Source organism: Myotis myotis, unplaced genomic scaffold (assembly GCF_014108235.1).
Source record: "Myotis myotis isolate mMyoMyo1 unplaced genomic scaffold, mMyoMyo1.p scaffold_m19_p_2, whole genome shotgun sequence".
In the NCBI taxonomy this organism is placed as follows: Eukaryota; Metazoa; Chordata; class Mammalia; order Chiroptera; family Vespertilionidae; genus Myotis; species Myotis myotis.
In genome coordinates, this window is record NW_023416324.1 from 202508679 (window position 1) to 202530725 (window position 22047).

The following is a 22047-nucleotide window of genomic DNA, read 5'->3' on the forward strand; positions in this document are numbered from 1 at the left end:
TGGTTGTCTCTCACACTAGCCCTGACCAAGGCCCAGGCCATAGAGGATCCCGCAACCCACGTATACGCCTTTGACTGGAATCAAACCTGGGACCCTTCAGTCTGAAGGCTGATGCAATATCCACTGAGCAAACCAGCTAGGGTAGTGGCCAATGATTTAATCAACCATGTCTATGTAATAAACCCTCCCTAAAAAACAACAAGGAAGGTATTTATAGGGCTTCCGAGTTAGTGAACATGAGCACTTCCACATACCACCATACCTGACCCCAAACTCCATACGGACAGAAGCTGCTCTCTTTGGGACCTCAGGCTATGACTGTCTCCCCTCTGGCTCTTTCTGAGTTGAATCCTTTTATAATAAATTATTCATCTAGTGAGTAAAAAGCTTCTCATAGTTTTGTGAGCCACTTTAGAGTATTAATCAAACCCAAGGTGGACATCTTGGGAACCTCCCATCTGCAGCCAGTTGATCAGAAGCACAGGTGACAACCAGGGCTTGTATTTGGCATCTGAAGCAGGGGCAGTCTTGTAAGACTGAACCGTTAACCTTTGGAATCTGATACCATCTCCAGGTAAATAGTATCAGAACTGATTTGAATTCAGGACAGCCAGCTGGTATTGGAGAATTGTTGGTGGTTTGTAAATATCACCCCACCCTCACCTTCTCAACTCCCCCTGACACACACACACACACACACACACACACACACACACACACACACACACACAGACACTGTGATTGATGATTAGATTAACAGCCAGTTGTTTCTAGATCCATCTGCAAACTATGTCTATCTACACATATATGCTAATGTCTTGGCCTAAAACAGGGGTCAGAGCCTTGCCTGTTTTTATAGTTTTACTGGAAGATAGCCCAACCCATTCCCTTTGTCTGGTCTGTCTGCTTTTACACTACAGGGACAGAGTTGAGTAGCTGCAATAGACACTGCAGAACCTTAAAAGCCCAAGATGTTTACTACGTGGCCCTTTCGTTACAGAGAATGTTTGAGGATCCCTGACCTAAAATATTCATTTATTCTCTCAGTTGTCCAATCCCTACCTATATTGATGATTCAGATGTGAATCAGTTCTACAAGAAAGTGCATGCTACCTGCTGAAATTGAGTTATCACCACTTGTCTGAGCAAGCCTTTCTTCAAACAACCAGACTCCTTAATCATAGATCTGTACTTTGGAAATTTCCGGTACATTTGTCTGTCTCCTTTACTCTATAAATTGAGAGTGTCCCTTTTGACTTCTGTATCACCAAGTGCCTGGAACACAGCAAGCAGACAATATTGCTTGGAAATTTGAACTGAATTTATACATGAAAGGAACTACTGGGAAGTGGGGATTCTAAGATGATGAAAATACTTTGAAGTCAAAGAGATGACCAAGTAATGGGAAATAAATTTTGATCTTTCATTAGAATGCAATGTGGTAATGCTGTTAGTTGTGAAAATAAGCAAAGAGAAATGGAGGCTCATAAAGATAAAAGCAAATGGTCAGAAAGGAATTATCTCAGGAAAGTTTGTACCAAGAGAAGAGAAAGGTTTGGGCACCAACCATGTGGCAAATGTCTCTTGCTCAGATACGATTCATGCTCCCATTTTCCTCCAGAACTGAAACTCTAAGGAAATATTGTGACTATGTCACAACGTTAGGAAATAGGTGAGGACTGAGTTCTATCACTTTCTGAAGCTCAGGCTCTTCCCACTAGACCAATGGTCGGCAAACTGTGGCTAGTGAGCCACATGCAGCTCTTTGGCCCCTTGAGTATGGTTCTTCCACAAAATACCACGTGCAGGCGCGCACATACAGTGCGATTGAAACTTTGTGGCCCATCCGCAGAAGTCGGTATGTTGTGGAAGAGCCACACTCAAGGGGCCAAAGAGCCTCATGTGGCTCGGGAGCCTCAGTTTGCCGACCACTGCAGACCAGTCATTCTCAACCTTCTGGCCCTTTAAATACAGTTCCTCATGTGACCCAACCATAAAATTATTTTTGTTGCTACTTCATAACTGTAGTGTTGCTACTGTTATGAATCGTAATGTAAATATCTGATATGCAGGATGGTCTTAGGCGACCCCTGTGAAAGGGTCATTCGACCGCCAAAGGGGTCGCGACCCACAGGTTGAGAACCGCTTCACTAGACAAAGACAACTTCTCCTCTTATCTTCTTGTACTCAATATTCTGTCTCATTGTTTCATAACAGGATTTTACGTATTATTAATTTTTCTCTAACCCGGTCTTCTGCTCCTGCATTCAGAAACAAGTATCAAACTCAATAAATATTCTCCCATAATTTACCAAGTCAATTCAGCAATTACAGATGCAGCTTACCTTCCAGACAAGATTATATTTCCCTTGAAGACAGAGACTATAGCTTCCTTTTCTATCTATTATAATATCTACCCCAGTACTAATAATATAGTGGATTACCAATAAATTGATAATTAAAAGGGATTTTTTATTCCTCACTCTATATCTGGCTTATATGTGTGCATCTATCTATTTACATATATCAACCTATCTATTTTTACAAAGCATCGGCTATTAATAAGCTAGATTAAGATTAAATATAGTTTAAATTATAAGACTGACATTTAACAGAGTCTCTCTCTCTCTTCCTCTCTCTACTAATTATTAAAGAGAGCAGAATGGATCTAGACACTGAGTTACACTGCTTATAGTTACCTACCTTTCATAACAACATATCCTTTTCATTATAAAAAAAATAAAACCACTAAATGTCACTGCATGGGTTATTCCCTAACCTAATTTTCTTGAACTATATTCAGCACCTCCTTCAAAGAGACAACTCACCATCATAAACACAATAGTTTTTGTATAAATCCCATCAACTGATGTGCTCAAAATAAACTTTAGTACTTGGGAAAAGAAATAAAAAGAAGGAAGGCTGAAACAGAAGCACAAAATAAGTCTTATCTACATGTTTTCCATTTTTTAATTTGGGAGATCTTTCAGTTGGGAGGATTTTCTTCCATGGTGACAGGGAGGCAAGTGTGGGAGGTGCTGCCTCAACACACAAGCTTCCATCTTCCCTCTACTGTGTGAGCCACCTTCCTATTAATCATACAAGCTTCAGAAAAACAGTTCTTAAGCTAGGTTTTAAAACCGGTACTTTTTACAGTGTTTGTTCTATTTAGTTTAGATATACCTTTGGAAGATCTTTTCCCAGGTTTAGAGTAATACCACTTTGTTTCACTGTCGTCGGCTTTAATATTTTATAAGGCTTACATGCAACTTGTGACATGACTTATTTCAAGTTAGCAGGAGAGCAGCCATTCTCCTTTGCCAATTCTAGTTCGCATACTAAACATGGATTTTCTCATGCAGTACAGCACCTGCATAAATTTGAAAAATTGAGAATCCTGAAAATGGTATTTCAATAGCGGTTCTGTTCAGCGAATGGGCAAAATTTACTGTGCAATACAACACTGTGAACCGGGTTAATGCCCTGTGGAAACTGTATTTCCCTGAGGCAGACTTTGTTGTTGTTATTGATCATTTTATATAAATATATACATAATCCTATTACACATGTTTTTCTGTCAGGTGGATATCAAAATACTGCTAACATATGTCTATCGCATGAAAAGAAAAACCTAGAGCTACAGCAAAAATAATTCACAAGACACATACACACACATAACCTGCTGAAAGGGAGTGACTCAGCAGTTCTCTTTAAATAATGAGCAGCTGATGTAACATTATTTTGCTGAAGGAATAAATGCTTGCTGATTTTCAAATTTCCCTTATCCATTTCCAAATACAAAGGTAAGGATAATTCTGATGAAACAGAATATTGTTGGTTACCTGAGTCATACATCAGATTTTTATTGTGTTTGCTTTCATTTTAACCAGGGAAAACTGACCTATTTTAGTATAAACACACACAACGATAACAATCTGTCCCCTGCTACCAAATCATGAGTCCTTATGATTGTGAGAAATTTGGCCTAGCCTGGGTTTTTTAAAATTTGGATGCTTCACAGACCTTGAAAATGTGAAATAAAAAAAAAAAAGTTTGTTTGTTGAAAATGGATTATTGCACCCAGACCTGGATTACTTTACCACATCATTCCCTCCCCTTGTCCCCACTCAGCAAAATACTATATTTCCCTGGAGACTTCATTGCTGTTGATTTTTTAAATTTAATTTAATTTTTTATTGAATTTATTGGGATGACATTGGTGAATAAAATCACACAGGTTTCAAGTATACAATTCTATAATACATTATATGTATATTGTATTACGTGTTTACCACCCGAAGTCAAGTTTTCTTCCATCACCATTTATCCCCCCTTTACCTCCTCCTATGCACTTCTCTCTGGCAATCACCATACTATTGTCTGTGTCCATGAATCTTTCTTTTTTTTTTCTTTGTTCATTGTTTCTTTTTTCTTTTTATTTTATTTCTTTTTATTTTTTTGCCAAGAAAATAACATACCTTGGTACAAGATATTATAGAGAAACCTTCGGATATCAAATAAACACAGAATAATTTGCTCAATAAAGATTTGTGAAGTTTGTATTTTGTTCCATTGAGATAAAGGTTTTTATGTGATGTAACTGGTCCATAAGCTTAAATTCACATGTATATAAAATTGCAATCTAAAAAATACTTAGCATAATATTTTACAATTCCTATTTTCACAATTTGTATTTAAGATGTAATTTAAAATTTATCTCAAAGCATCAAATTTCAAAGGAAAAGCCAATAATATTTAAGAGGATATAACATTACCATTTCCCAGAAATTGATGGGAGCATCTTTCTCTTCAGTTTGGTAACTACCAGAGAGCTGACAAGAAAAAAATATGCTTAAACAATTATTTAAATGTTCATAAATATCTTTTGAAATATTTTTGAAAATTACAGTTCAACATCAAATGTCTTCATTTTTCAAGTTTCTTCATTATATACTAATTAGGAATAAATATATATACCTAATTCAAGGCTTTAAATTTTCTGTGGAATCTTGCTTAAGGAATTTTGTGACATAATTTTCACATGTTAAAATGGTGTTAGTTTTTTTTAATATATTTGGATTCTTTGCACTAGGTAGTATGAGATGATGGCAACACATTTCCCTTGTTCAACCAACTAATAAACTAAATGATAATCTTATTAACACTGTAGAATTGAATGTATATGACATGTTAATAGGTAAATACATAATTGCTACAGAAGCATCTTGACCTTGTTTATATCTTCTTATTTTATTGATATACAAAGAATAGGAAATAACAACTTAAAATTATAGGTTGATAGATGGAGGAGAGAGTATATTTTGGCTTGGAATTACTAAGACATGAAAGTCAATAGTAATCTTAGAGAATCATTTATCTTTGACTATTTCCTATGTCAGACTCTGGGGATAAAAATATCATCAAGACAAATTCTTTACCCAAAGAAATTCAGTCTTATTTTCATGTTGTTTATTTTTCTGTCCTTTCCTTACAAATATATTACCCCTACCTATCAACACATTCACTCCCTTTTCAGGCAACACACACACACACACACACACACACACACACACACACACACACATTTATACAGGTGACATTACAGGATTCCTTTAGAGCAATGCTGTATATTTCAAGACAAAGAAAGTCAATATTTCCACAGTAGCCCCTTAAATTCTAAGTAAACAAGTTAACTTATTTATAAAAATGAGGAAATTCTTAGGAGAAAGTAGATTTTCTTCAGTTCATAGTTCAAATATGTATTTGTTTCAGGAATGGATTTTTTTATCCATGCATTTATTTTCCACAGAAATAATTATAAGCTATCATATACTCTGTTATGAATTTAAAAATAAAATGAGCTGAGCATCTTAAGTAGAGACAATTAAGCAAACAAGTAAAATACAAAGAAAAAAAAAGGGTTAGAAAGCCATATAAGAAAACAGTTAAAGACAGAAAGGCGAGTAAGCCAACTCTTTTTGCCATGTTGCAAGAAAGATCCTATGAGGCTATCACAACTGAGTGGATAATTTAAGGTTGAGTATGATTTTACCAGGTATTACCTGGAATTGGAGTTGTAGGAGAAGAAAACACTTCTGCCAAGGAAAATGCCATATGACAAAGTATGAAAGAAAGAGAAAAAATATTAATTTTGGAGATTTGAAGTACAAAAGTAAAAGAGGTCAGGTCCTGAAGAGAGACTTGTGTGTTAAGAGTAAGATATTTAAATTTTAGACTGTCAGGAAGTACTGAAAAAAATATATTAGGGAAATGGCATTTTTAATTTTAGTTTCATATTTTAAATTTTAAATGCTTGAGTGAGCAATTATTTCAAGTTTATAATCAGATTCTCTGTACTTTGCAGGAACAACATTTAGAGTCAAATAATACTGGTCCTCCTCCTAAGTGTTCTGAATCTGAATTGTCTTATAATCTGTCACACAGAATTGTGAGTTCCGGCTTACAGTCCTATAATGTTCATGCTTCAAAGATAAAGACTCCATCTGATTCACTGAGGAGACCCCTATCATTTCACATAAAACAATATTTAGCAATTATTTGTTGAATAAATGATTTAGTCTTCCTCTCTGCTGCTCCTGGGAAATATTTGCCTCTTACCCATTATCTTCTATCTCAGTAAATGTCAATACAACCCAGCCAATTACTAAGGACATTTACCTGGGAATTTTCCTTACTAGGCTCTCACACAATCCACTTTAATCCATGAGAAAATCCTCTTGGTTCTCCCTTTAAATTATATCATGAATTTGACAATTTTTCCCGTGCTCAGCCATTATCAGAACTGTTGCAATATCCTGCTGACTTAGTCCTTCAGTTTCCACTTGACAGTTTGCATAGAGCAACAAGAGTTATCGTTTAACAAAGATGTAAATCAGATCATGTCACTACTATGCTCAGAATGGTTTTCTGGCTCAACAGTTGCCCAGGATATAGGAAGCTAGAAAGAATACCACTCCCACTTAAACAATATACAGGCAGATAAACTAGAAAATTAAAGCATTTTCTTGAATCTGTAATTCAGTTTCTACTGCTCTATATAGAAAGTTCAAGATTCAAGAAAGAAATATGAAACTCATGGAAAAGAAAAAAGGATTACCAATTGTAAAGCAGTCAATATGGTCAGACTCAAAGATGAACCCCTATGTAGGAATTCACAGAAAGATAATTTATAATAACTATGATTAATATGGCAAGCTAGTAGAACATGAAAAATATAGATGGGGAAAATTCAACAAAGACATGAATGTTATAAGAAAAGGTAAAATGGCAGGGGTAGGGATTGGAGAAGGACACGACATTTGACCTAATTATCTACACAATACTCATCTTACTGACTTCAAAATGTAGATTCCTTTTGAGTACAACGATCACTTTCAACAAGATATATGTGCCCTCACCAAAAAATAAGGACCAAGAAACAGGGAAACAATCTCAGCAATACAACAAAATTAAACTAGAAATAAAAACAGAAAGATACCGAGATCTCAAAAATCTTGAAAACTTCAGTAATTGAGCCACTTCTTTTTTATCTTTATTGTTGAGAGTTTTACAGATGTCCTCTTTTCCTCCCATTGATCCCCCAAAAAATATAGACAATTCTATATCCAAAATAAAGAAAATTCTCAAAACTCAATAATAATAGACAAAATAATCCAACTTAAAATGGGCAAAATATTTGAACAGACAATTGGTGAAAATAAGTTTTAAAAAAGTTCAACATTAGATTGTGGGAAATTGCAAAGTGAAATTACAATGAGATCCCACTATACATGGAAGTACACAAAGGTTTTTGTCCTATAGTTTCTAATAGAAACTTAAACATTTAAATGTAAGTGTATGATTCATTTTTAATTAATTACTTAATATTCAGGATTTTTTGCTTATGGATGTCAAATTGTTCTAATATCATATGTTGGAAAAACTATTATTATTCCATTTGAATTGCTTTTGAAAAATTGTTGAGTATATATGCATGGGGTTATTTCTAGCATCTCTATTCTGTTCCATATAGAAGTTTCAATACCACAGTCACACTTACTGCAGCTTTTAAGTGTTAGAATCAATTAGGGTGATTCCTTCAACATTATTATAGTACTAGGGGCCCAGTGCATAGATCAGGCCCCAATCGGTGCTGGGCCTGTTGGGAGGAGGAGATGGCAGGAGGTTGGCCAGCAGGCCAGCCCTGATTGGGGCCTGATCAGGGCCAGGCTGGCTGGGGGAAGGAGCTGCAGGTGATTGGCTGGTGGGCCCTGCCCCAGATTGGGGTGGGGAGACCGATTGGGGGCAGGGTCGGCTGTGGGGAGGGGCTTTGGGTGGTGGGCCAACTGGCTCAGCCCCCAAATGGGGTTGGGGGGCCTGATTGGGGGTCAGCAGCTGGGGGAGGGGCTATGGGTGGTTGGCCAGCCATCCCCAACCCCGATTGGTGTGGGGGGGACCAACCAGGGGAGAAGCTGGCTGGGGGGAGGAGCTGTGGGCCAATCAGATTGATAGGGGCTGATGGGGGTGGGGCTGGTCATGGGGAGGGGCTGAGGGTGGTGGGCCAGCTGGCCTCACCCACTAATGGGGTGGGGAGGGCCAATCAGGGGCCAGTGGCCAGGGGGAGGGGACATAGGTGGTTGGCCAGCTGGCCCTGACCTTGATTGGGATTGGGGGGGGGGGGTGATCTGGGGTGGGGCCAGCCTGGGGAAGGGGCTGCAGGAGGTTGGCTGGCTGTCCCCACCCTCTATTGGGGTAGGGTGGGGGCAATCAGGGGCGGGGCTGGCCAGGGGTAGGGGCTGAGGGTTGATTGGGGTGGTAGGGGCCCATCGGGCGGGGGTGAGACCAGCTGGGGGGAGGGGTGTGGGAGATTGGCCGGCTGGCCCTACCCCCAGATCAGGCTGGTTTGCTGGCTGCAGTGGACAGCATAGTGACCGGTCATTACGGTTGTTACAGCATTACAGTTGCTGGCTTTTTATGTATATAGATTTGTTTTAAAATTTTACTTACTTGTGTCTTATACTAAAATATAAAATAATACATAACATCTAAAATTCATAATTTCAAAGTCATTGGTATTTGTTGAATAAACAATAACATAAAAAGCCTATACTAATTGGAATCACCGTATAAATTAATATTTTTATTATCACTATAATTTTTAAAGAATATCAATAATCTTAGATTTCTTAGACTTCTTAAGTTCTGTTTTTAGGGACTTTTGGTAGTTGTATGACTCCTTTGGTTTCCTTCTCAAAATATTTAAAACTCTTAAATTAAAAGATTAGGAATAAAAACAATCACAAATATTAAAATAAGGTTATAAAATAATTTTAAAATTTTTTGATGTATTAATGAATATCTTATTATTAAATATATAGTCTATGTTTTACTAGAAAGGCATCTAATTATTATGATTACAAAATAGTGGTAAATATAAAATTAAACACATATATAATATCTCTAATGAAATAGAAAAATAAAAATATGTACAATTTTTATTGGTAACAAAGAACACATGTTCCCTGACTTACAATAAATGTTTTAATAAATCTATCATAAATTGAAAATATTGTAAGTCAAAAGTGCATTTTAATATTATGCTGCAGAATATTGGTTTTATTTTTGTGAATGCATGGATGAATGCAAATTACTTTCACAACATTGTAAAGTCAAAAAATTATAAGTTGTACCATAGTAAGTTTGGGATAGTCTGTACTTTAAGCACTGGTGTGACACATTGCCTCCATTCATAATTTAAAAAAATAATGCTAAATTTCAGTTGGAGGCTGTTAAAATATATGTGTAATTTTTTTTCTAAGTTCATTATATTCTATCCATGAAGCTCTTGAATGACTGAAGACACCAGATTAATAGATATTTATATTTTCAAATGCTACTCATTTTTAAAAGTAGACAACACTGTTGTTAAACATTTAGTCAGCAGCGATTAATAGATCACCCAACTCTATTATCTATCTATCTATCATCTATCTATCTATCTATCTATCTATCTAATCATTTATCATCCATCTATCCATCTAATCTATATGTCACCCCATAGAAATTTTTCAGAAGAATATAAATTAATAGAAATAAAATGTATAGGGATTTTTCTCATCAGGAATAAATCAAAGAGCTTTTTCTGCCTTTACAGAATGGTGTTTTCTTTAAAAGTAGGTATCTTGGGATCCTTAGCTGTTTAATAGAAAAAAAAAAAAAAAAAAAGAAAACATCTGAAACCATCTAGTGCTCAGGTCCAAGAGGTTGCTGAAGAATAGTTCTCCTGAAAGCATCTGATAGAATCCAGAGATAAAGAGCAAAAGGTAACAGGGAGGTCTGCCAGAAGAGTCTATAGAATTGAAAGTATTTGCAGAGATGTGCCCCTCAGGTAATTGATAAAAACTAGAGGTATAGTGCACTGAGATAAGAAACTACCAAACATAAAAGAATAAAAATTTTCTGCTGGGGAACACTGAGCTAATCCATCAAGCTTATTTTTTTAGTCCTTTTCTATTTCACTTTCCTTCAATAAAGTCTTTATGTTGACAACGTAGAAAGTTTACACAAAAGGACTGTAATGGAAAAAGTATAATAATCCTTAAATTCACTTTCTAGGACAAGTTTACTTGCTACAAAAGAAGGTAGAAAGTTGGCAATTTTCCTCACATTTGAACTAACCATAAACAAGCAGGGCTTTACAAAACTATCATGGAAATTGAATAAGTTTGGTTACTTGAATGGAACTCTAGCTTTTAATGGGATTAAAGTAGAAACTACATTAAACATCCAAAATTCATTTCTGACTCTCACCCAAAAAATACAGTTCCACTCAATGTAATAGCTCTTATCTTGATAAAAATTTGTACACTAAATTGATTTTTCTACCTCCACAGAATGGGTTACAGAATTGCTAGAGAAGAAACCAGTAGTTGATGATAACAATATTTATCAGATGTTTTCCTTGGTGTAACCAAATGCGCTCTAAAACCTATTAGCTTAAGGATCCTAGAAAAGGCACTGTAGCAGTTTACCCCTAATTCCTTGGATCACTAGACATCACCCACCAAAAATAGTCCATTACTCAGTGTGTGATTCTAGCAATCCCCAAAGTAGAAGTATCTCACAAAAATCTAAATTGCATCCTGGTGGCCCACAGTTCGACAACCCTTCATTCCTTTATCATCCCATTGCCTTTTTGTCCATATCACTTCTCTTCTGTATCCACCCACCTGCAGTGACCTGCTATGTGAATAGTGTTTTCTTTGAGCAGACTCTAGCATCACTTGACCTCAGATAACCTTGGGAAAACTATTTCTTCTGCAGTTCCCACTCCAAGTTCATCACCATCTCTGCTTGCTTCAGTTCCCTGAGTTTTACTTTTTATTTCTGGAAGATAGGAAAATAGATTCCCTTCAGCACGTTCAACTTAGAAATGGAGATTACAGAGCAGAATTCTTTGATCTCTCAGTGACATGTTCTTTTAATCTTACCACCCAGTCTTCTCCTTTCCAAGATTGCCTAGGTGAGAATGTTGTTAATGAGCAGCCTTACATTCTAGCCAAATGGCTGCTTCATTCTACCTCATGGCCCTCTGAGTCTTGCCCACCACACCAGGGTCTTTTGTCATAAATAGGCACATTTTTTCTAAGGTACTCATTATTTTCCCCTCTCATCTGTGTTTTATGGCATTCTATATTCACCATGTGTTGTTTTTTTAAAAAAAGTATCTATATATACTATATATGCCATATTTCAGAGAGGGAGAGGGAGAGAGAAATAGAAACATCAATGATGAGAGAATCATTGATTGGCTGCCTCCTGCACACCCCCTACTGGGGATCCAGCCTGAACCTGGGCATGTTCCCTGACCAGGAATTGAACTGTGACCTCCTGGTTCATAGGTCGACACTCAACCACTGAGCAACACAGGCTGGGCCATTATATGGGTTTTGAGTCTCTGTCTTCTATATTCCATGGGGATCTTTACTTGTGAACCTGGGGGAGTAGTTAGATACAAGACTAGGCAAATATTAAGCATTTGATACTAATTAAGGAGTTATGCTTGCCCAGAAATTCATTTGGTAATTCTTAGGAGGCTGTTTAATCACAGGGACCTAAGCCTAGTTGGCATATTCCAAACACAACTGAAGCCCAGAAGGACAATGTGTTACACAGGCTCTCACACATATAGCATTTTCCTAACTTCTCACTATAACACAGCGATAGTTGTTTAGAATTCCTATGTGATATTTTATAATAAAAGAAAGCAAGATAAATTGAAGTCAAATAAGGAAGTGGCAATGTTGCAGTAAAACAAGGTATATCTAAACCACCCAATAGATATATCATTATTCAAAGTGTCATTGGAGTTAATACAATAATTAATTGACTACCAAGAATAACACAGTACAATAAATCTTTTTTTTTTTTTCCTTTTGTAACCCCAGCACATGGACAAACACTATCAAATGAACTCAGGTATAAGACTAGTGTTTTTTCTTGGGTGAAATTCAATCTAACAACTCTTAATTTTGGAACCTCAGGAAGCAATATAACTTTATTTTTTTGCTTCTTAACCCAACTGTTTAAGTTGTTTCCACATTCCAAAGCACACACCTATTGACTGTGTGATTTCAAATAAAGTATTTAACATCTTTGCCTTCATTTTCTTATCTGAAAAAGGGGATAAGAGTCTTACATAACCCCACTGTTTTGGAAATTAAATGAGATATTACTTATAAAGAATGAAACCCATTGCCCCGGACTCAGCAGACACTAAACAAATAATAGCTATTTTAAATCTGTAAAACAACAATACAATGCTTAAATTAAGTCAGAAAATAACAAAAGAGGCTGAGATGTGTTTTAACGTTCATATTTCGGTGCCCCAGGCATTTTTATTGTCAATACCGAAACAATAATCACAGACTATGGTTGATATCTAGCTTCAGTGAATTAAGACTTTTTTTTCCTGGTACTATTATTACCTAGGAAGCACAGAAGGAAATGTTTGAGGTCAGAGGTGAGGATACATTATAGTTGCTGGTGAGTGGGGGGTTACATGGCCTATATGGTTGGATTGCAGGGCAGCATGAAGAGTTCGCATGATGTCAGTGGTCTGGATTTAGAGTGAGACCAGTCAGCAAGGGTGTTTATTTTATTTTTTTCAGTCACATTCAACTGCATGCTTTATAATTACAATAGATGATAGAATGTAACCAAGGTAGCTCTTTTACTATTAAGGTGCAAGGTATAGCATTTAATAGAAGCTGCATTACACTGTAGAATATAAAATAATTGGTATTTAGCAGCTTAAAAGAACCTAAGTGTATTTTTTGCTCATGTGGGATGGAGGATTGCTAGTTGTATTCAGGCTCTGGAGGGTCTAAACTTGACAGCTAAATGCTCTACCTTCAAGGGACACTTACAGCACTTCTCCTGGGAACTCACTGATGGAAGATAGGCAAATGGCCCCAACCAGCAACAAAAGGACTAGAAAGTGCCATGTTTCTTGAATTGAAGACAATCAGAGTATTTGAAACAGCACAAATGCTGGCCACACCTTCCAAATGGGGGAAGCATAAGTCTAGGTACTGCTTTCAGGAAAATGTGATAGGATCAGCGGAACAGTGAGTTTCAGTGAGTAAAGAGTTAAAATTTTAAAGTTAAAAATGCAAATAACTGTTGAAGGTTTTTTTTCTTCTCTCCTTGTATTATAGGAAGCTTGTCATTTAAAAGTGAAAACAGTGGCATGTTTTGATTTTGGTTAAAAAAAAAAGAAATGAAGGGTAGATAATCACAGAATCTATAAATATGTTTAAAAAAAGAGTTGGCGAGCAGGCTGTGCAATCTGATAAGCGTCTCAAATCAGAGCAGTGAGGGTGGGTTTAGTCTGAGGAAATGAAGGGCGAGAAAGGGACTTGTCTACCTCAAGATCAGTGTCATGAGAGCTGCAGGTAAAACTGATCTCGGGTAAAGGCCAGGTATCATTTGAAGCAAGAAGGTAAGTAAAATGAGGAGAGGGGAGCTTGGGGTTAGAAAACTGATGTAGAGGACACAATAAAAGGAAGGGTTTCAGAAGTTGGGCAGGATGGCAGATAGGGTAGGTTAAGCCATGTCTGATGTGTATGGGGATGCATTTCCAAAGTATGAGGCATGGCCTAGGACCTCAGGCCATCAATGGTGTCTGATGCACAAAGACAAATGCCCAAACTGGTTTGGCTCAGTGGATAGAGTGTCGGCCAGCAGACTCAAGGGTCCCAGGTTCAAGTCCGGTCAAGGGCATGTACCTTGGTTGCAGGCACATCCCCAGTAGGGAGTGTGCAGGAGGCAGCTGATCGATGTTTCTCTCTCATCGATGTTTCTAACTCTCTATCCCTCTCCCTTCCTCTCTGTAAAAAAATCGATAAAATATATTAAAAAAAAAAAAGACAAAGGGCAAAGGGCCTAAGGAGGTCTGTGTTCATGCTCTCCAAGGCTGATGGTAGTGGTGACAAGGTGGAGAGAGAGAAGAATGAAACTCTGTGAACACAGAGAACTCGTGTTCTACATCTAATCTGTACCATCTTCACCATCTTAAGTGCTGACAAAGGCAAAAGAGTACAAGGAGTTGTAGGGTAGTACTGACAGATTACTAAAAGATTTGGATTATAGCAGCAACAAATTCACACAATAAAATCTTGGAATGCATTTAGTGTCCTTTTTAGTTTTTGAAGGAACCTGGCCAAAGTCTATTTTATTTTCCATATGGATGAAGAACCTAATAAAAGTCCTAATTAGCTTGACATTCATTTCTGTGAAATAAGTAATGGGTATGTACATAATTAGATGTTGGACTGAAGAGATTGCTGGGATTGTGTATATGATTCCATTGCTAAAAATCTGGTACAGAGAGGAGGTTTTTGTCTTTGTGTTTTATCTAGTAGAATTGTTGAGTAGGTAATTACTTTAAAAAATAGATCTATTCAACTGAGGGATTAAAATGAAAAGCTATTAAAGCAGATAGTGATACAATTGGTTTCTGGCCCAGTAAGTGGGAACTTGAGGAAATAAAAGTTTTAAATCACTTAATTTATCACATACCTTTTTTAGTTTCCTGTAATTTGAAAGCATCATGTTCTCCACTTCTACTTTTAATGAACTCCCTACTGATTAGATCAACCTCCTTTCTATAAGTTTGAATAAATAGATGTTTTTAAAGTAAACCTATCAATTGTGTATTTCATATGACCAATTAAAGAGTCTACTCTAAAAAGAAAACATTTTAAATTAAACAACTTGTAAAAGACCAACATTTTGTGGTAGCCTTGGATAAGAAGCATAGTGTGTTATCTTAAAATTAAAAGTTTAAAAATTACTCTATAAATAACATCAAAAGGTTCATTTTTTATTAATATGTAGAAATAAATATCCACAAAGTATTTGTCTAAAACTAACAAAACTCTGAGTAACAATTATTCTGTCTTTACAGAGAATTGACATTTTTGAGGCACTTTCTATTTACCTCAGAAAATTAACAGGGCTTAGGGTTTGCTTGGTAGCAAGCGATCCTGTGAAGCTCCCTTATCTCCATGGCTGAAATGCCTTCAACTCAATAAAACCATGATTTCAGAATTGTTGATAATTAAGTTACAAGTTCAAAAGTAATGTACTGATTTCAATGAGAAAAACTCCTTAGGGTATGTGTGAATTATAAAATTTCTTCCATATATATATGTGCTTCAGATGTATAGCTAATTAAGAAAAAAATTGCCTCAAAACTGATGGCATAGTCTTAAGATTTGGGGGAGAAGCTTATGAATTCAAGAACTATCTAGAAATATATATAAACAACTTTGGTCTGATTTGGGGTTTCTTGACTCTTTTTAATTGTTAATCACATAAGTAAGAAATATATTACTCACTTAAAATTTTTCATATTCTTTTTTTAATTTTTTTTATTGATTTCAGAGAGGAAGAGAGAAGGACAGAGATAGAAACATCAATGATGAGAGAGAATCATTGATCAGCTGCCTCCCGCACACTTCACACTGGGGATAGAGCCCACAACCCGGGCATGTGCCCTAACCGAGAATCGAACCGTGACCTCCTAGTTCATAGGTCAATGCTCAACCACTGAGCCATGCTGGCCGGGCAAAATTCCTCATATTCTTAAATAAAGGTACTGACAATTACCATTATTATAATGGGCTCAACAAAAAAATACATTAATAATGAGCCCTAGGTCCAATGCAATCCTTGCTGAAAAGATCCACACTTTGAGAAGTAAAGGCTCTTACATTAACACTGTATCCCAAATGGTTGGTTTCAAGCTTTATAACATGGTATTCAAGCCCATCATGATCTGTCTCAACCCTCTTTCTCCAAAATTATTTCTTCTATATTGCAGCTTATTCTTTATATTTTAGCAGTTGAAATTAATTATAATTTTCAGAATCCATCATGATGTTTTTTATATTTTTTCATTTATATTATAGCACCCCTATATTCATAGCAGCACAATTTAGAATAGCTAATATTTGGAAACAACCTAAGTGCACATCAGCAGATAAATGGATTAAAAAACTATGGTACATCTACACAATGGAATACTAAGCTGCTAAAAAAACGAAGGAACTTTTACCATTTGCAACAGCATGGAAGGAACTGGAAAGTATTATGCTAAGCAAATTACCATTATTCTCATGGGCTCAACAAAAAAATACATTAATAATGAGCCCTAGGCCCAATGCAAAATAAATATCACATGATCTCACTTGTATGTGGGATATAATGATCAACATAATTTGATGAACAAAAATAGATCCAGAGACAAATGGCAGGGGAGGTGGGAGGATTAGAGAGCAACCAAAGGAATTATATGCATGCATAGTAACATAACCAATGGACACAGACACTGGGGTGGTGGGAGCTTGCCCAGGGTGGGAATAGTTGGGGAGGGAGGTAAATTGGGGAAAAAAGAGACATATATAAAACTTTAGAGAGGAATGATATTTTATTTTCTAGTCTTTGAAAATAAAATATCTGTTATGAGAAAAAAAAAGTTTCTCTTATATTCAATGCCTAGCCTCTTTTTGCTACTGAATTTATATTCATCTTTCAAAACATACCTTAGCAATAAATTCCTCAAGTAAACTTTTCTTTATAGCCTCAGGCAGGTAACATTAAGCCAGGTCCCTTGGGCCTACGTATTATTTTTTAATACTTCAGACCTATATTGAATACAGGGTTTTTATCATTTACTAGAGGACCAGTGCAGGAAATTCATGAACTCAGAGTCGGGGTCCCTCAGCCCGGATTGTGAGATGGTGCAGGCCAGGCTCAGGGACCCCATGAGTGTACAATCAGGGCAGGAGAGGGACTCGGGAGGTTGGCCAGCTGAGGAGGGATCACAGGAGGGTTCCACGGTGTGTCCAGACCATCTCCTTCAGTCCCCATTAGCAGGACCCCAGCAGCAAGCTAACATACTCGTTGGAGTGTCTGCCCCCTGGTGGTCAGTGCATGTCATAGCGAGCAGTTGAGAGGTCTTTGCATATCATTATCATATTACACTTCGATTGGTTGAATGGAAGTTCAGATGACCAGACACTTAGCATATTAGGCTTTTATTATATAGGACTAGAGGCCCAAAGCACAAAAATTTGTGCACTCGTGGGGGTGGGGGGGTGTCTCTCAGCCAGGCCTGTGCCCTCTTGCAGTCTGGGACCCCTCAGGGGATAACCACATGCTGGCTTAGGCTCGCTCCCCAGGGAATTGGGCCTAAGTTGGCAGTCAGACATCGCTCTGGAAGCCTGGGAAACCTTGGGGAATGCTCACTTGCAAGCGGGGAGTAGGCCTAAGCTGCAGTCAGACATCCTTAGCGCTGCTGAGGAGGTGGGAGAGGCTCCCACCATCACCGCTGTACTGGCAGCCATCAGCCTGGCTTGTGGCTGAGCAGAGCTCTCCCATGTGAAAGTGCACTGACCACCAGAGGGCAGCTCCTGCATTAAGCATCTGCCCCCTGGTGGTCAGCGTGTGTCATAGTGACCAGTCATTCCCAGTTGTTCTGCTGTTATGGTCAATTTACATATTACCCTTTTATTATATAGGATAGAGACCTGGTGCATGGGTGGGGGCCGGCTGGTTTTCCCTGAAGGGTGTCCAGGTCAGGTTGGGGGTCCCTACTGGGGTGCCTGGCCAGCCTGGGTGAAGGGCTGAAGGCTGTTTTCAGGCTGACCACACCCCCTTCAGGGAAGGGGATCCTGCTGGGGTGCCTGGTCAGCCTGGGTGATGGGCTGATGGCTGTTTGTAGGCTGGCCACAGCCCCTTCAGGTTAGGGGTACCCCTTGGAGTGCCTGGCTAGCCTGGGTGAGGGGCTGAGGGTCGTTTTCAGGCTGGCCACAGCCTCTTCAGTGTGGGGGGTCCTGCTGGGGTGCCTGGCCAGTCTGGGTGAGGGGATAATGGCTCTTTGCAGGCTGGCCAAGGACCCCAGTGGGGACCCTTACCCCATGAGTGTATGGCCAGCCTGGGTGAGGGGCTGATGGCTGTTTGCAGGCTGGCCACGGCCCCCAGCCACCCAAGCTCCCAGTGGAGGCTGGCTTGAAGCAGGTATCTGGGGTTTATTTATTTTCTATAATTGAAACTTTGTTGCCTTTAGTGGAGGCCACAGCCTGCCAGGACAGGCGGGAAGCTTGGCTTCCTCCATCGCCAGGGCAACCAAGCCTCCTGCTTGCTCCAGCTAGTGGCTGCCGGCTGCCATCTTGGTTGGGTTAATTTGCATATAGTCGCTCTGATTGGCTGGTGGGCATTGCTTGGAACATAGGGAAGTTATGGTCAATTTCATGTTTCTCTTTTATTAGATTAGATGTTTTGTGCTACGTAGCTCATTTTCTAGATAATTAAACCATTGAAGTTAAGTACTCTTTATTCATGTAAGACAAAAATATTTTCTTCATGAAGTCATATGCATAATAATGTATTACTTGAATGAATAAACAAATATTTAATAATAATAAATCATGTGTGACAAATCCATACATTTATGAAGTTGGAATATGTTTATATCATTGAGAAAATCAGTATAATCTTCTAAACTCTGGAACTTTAGTAGTCTAGAAGATTCCTAGTGGCACTAGAATTGCTCTGAGAATCTTCTATGACTCATAATAACTCTAATAGACATTTCTCCATCTCAAAGTTTGTAATTCCAAACTAATCCTGTCTTGTAATAAGAGTGCAAACAGTTGACATTGTTGCATGAGAAAATATTTCCTGTTTTCTTTCCTTAAATTCTCTAGATATACTTGCTATGTATATTTTTCAATAAATAAGTGTTGTATCTTCAGGAGTATACCAAGTCTATGGAGGTTATAGAATTAGCATCAAGGTAGTTACAATCTATTTGCAAAGCCAACATTTACTAACTTGAAACAGAAGTTTATAGTCATAAAGTATTTACAATTTTGAGGTATATAAAGACATGTCATTGAGGGAAGCAGTGATAGATGAGATTGTTGTCCTAACTATGTGTTCTCCTTCATAATAGATTTAGGCATCCTGACCCATCATCATATGACTTACTTGGGTGTTCTGTGGGTGGACATTATTTCCTTACCTCCTTGATTTTGAACTTGACTATGCAGTGTGCTTTGACCAATGGGATGTGAGTGAGTGTGATTTTGTTATGTGGAAACAGAACCTTTAGTGTGATTGCATGGTCTGGCTCAGTCTCTCTCTTATTTCAGTGCTCAACCTGGATAAAATACATGTCCCAGATAGAGGCTGCTCCATTCAGGTCCAGAATGAGCACCTGGGAGCCAAGCTGATCCTCACAGCTGCCAACTTACTGTCTTCAGTGTAAATGACATACATGTTGTCACATGCTAATACTTTGACACTGATGTTATTGCAGGACTTATGCAGAAGTTAAACCTAGTGTAAGAGTGTTACAGTAGCATATATAGAACTAAAAGGATATGCCACTGACTTGGGCCACATGTCAGGCAGTGTGGAAACCACTAGTGAAGTTTAGCTGAATGACAGTCCATGTTATTCCCGCTGAAATATTTGGTAAAATGGTTGCTTGTCATGAAATTAAGTCCTGTACCTAATGAATTTGCTCCCCTGGCTTTGTTATTAGCTGTATTTTGTATGATATTACTGGAAAGTGAGTTTGGCGGGAAAGTTAGGCTGTTGTCAAGCAGAGATGAAAAAGACAAAATGAGAATTCACAGAATCCAGAACTTGCAGGTTTGAAAGATGCACTCAGCTCCAATCTGTAAAACGTACATTTGGGAATAGACATGAGCCACATCAGTCAGTGAGGACAAAGCCTTGAGAAAAATAGCAAATCAAGGCAGGGAATGAGCGGTGATCATCAGGCTGTTTGCTCAGACTTTTCCCTGATTTGTGGTCAGGGAACAGAGACCAAATGTGTGGTCCCAAAGAAACCAAAGATCAAAGTGCCTGTCAAGAAGTCTCGACAAGAGAAATGTCTCAAAGAGAAGTATGTGCGTGACTTCTGGCTCACACAGACAGCTAAATGCCTCCAAGTTTCTGAAATTTTTATTTCCACAAGTGCCACCAGCTTGGTTTAGAAAAACAACAACAACAACAACAACAAAAAACTAACAAAAGGCAAAACAATACTTAGGCTTTCGGTTTTCTAATGGCAGAAACAGGCAAAGTTACTCAAGTTCCGTGATGGACATATTCTCCCGTGTGCCTTTCTGATGTGGCCAATGAGGGTGATGTGAAAAGAAGAGCCATCCGGCCAATGTGGCTCATTGGTTAAGCATCAACCGATGAACCAGGAGGATATGGTTTGATTCCCCGGTTGCAGGAGGAAGCTAATCAATGATTCTCTCTTCTCATTGATGTTTCTAGCTCTCTCCTTCTCCATTCCTCTCTGAAATCAATAAAAATATATATTTTTTTAAAAAAGGAAGAGTCTCCTGAGGGCACAGTCACAGTTATGAGAAACCAGGATTGGTGATTTACAACATGGGAGTGAGTGGACCCGGAGTCGAATCAGGGAACATTCCCTTCCGTAGGTAATGATGAACCTTCACTATTGTGACAGAGATCAATTGCCATGGAGCAGTGACTCTGAGTGTCTCCTCTTCTTCCTCTATCTGAATGGGTTATGTTTCTTGGGTACAGTATCCTTGTTTCATCACAAAACATAGGGTGTGGATGGGGAATGTGCTTTTCTTCTTCATTCATTTTTACAGATCAAAAGGAACAGCATCTGGACCTGATTGAGATCATGAGATGTAGGACTTTGCATCTTATGCCCTTATTGAAGCCATCTGGGGAAATATCAAGTGCATTTTTCATGCAGGAGGAAAACCAATTATGCCATCAGGAGCACAGACTGGAGCAACTGGTGTTATTGTTTGAATGTGGACTGCCTCCCTTCTAAGCGTATTACACATCCTTGTCTCCCAGAAAGTGAAGTACACTTTCCAACTCCAATGTAAGGCATGGGTCTGATTTGTTTTGGCCAATGGAATGAGAGTAGACATGACATACAAATGACAGTTCAAGCTGAATCTTTGGCTACATCTATGTAATTTATGTCAGACCTTTTGATTTAAGAACAACATATCCCAGATCTTGCTCAATCCTCAGGCTGTGCTCTGGAACTAGAAGATACATGTAGCTAATCTGAGTCCAGTCAAGTCCAGCCTAATCCAGCAGAACTCAATAAACCCAGAGCTCATTTATAGCCTCCCTTCAGCCAATCCACAGAGTCAGTTTGACTGTAGTAACAATCGAATGTTTTCGATTGCAATAAAGAAAAAAATAATCAGGAAAACTTTCTATAATCAGGCGGATTTAAGTCATATTTGGCATATAGGATAAAGCAAAATATATTTGAAGCCAAGAGAAATTGCAAAGACAAGGTAATAGGAATAAAGTTGGGTTGTTGGAGAAAGAATAAAGATATAGAACTGGCTGCATGATGGAGAACAATAAGAAATGGACTAAAACTCTAAGCAAGTTGGTAAGATTCACCACTCTCCGGGGCTTTAGGAATGGCAGAGTAACATAGCACAGCCAGCCTAG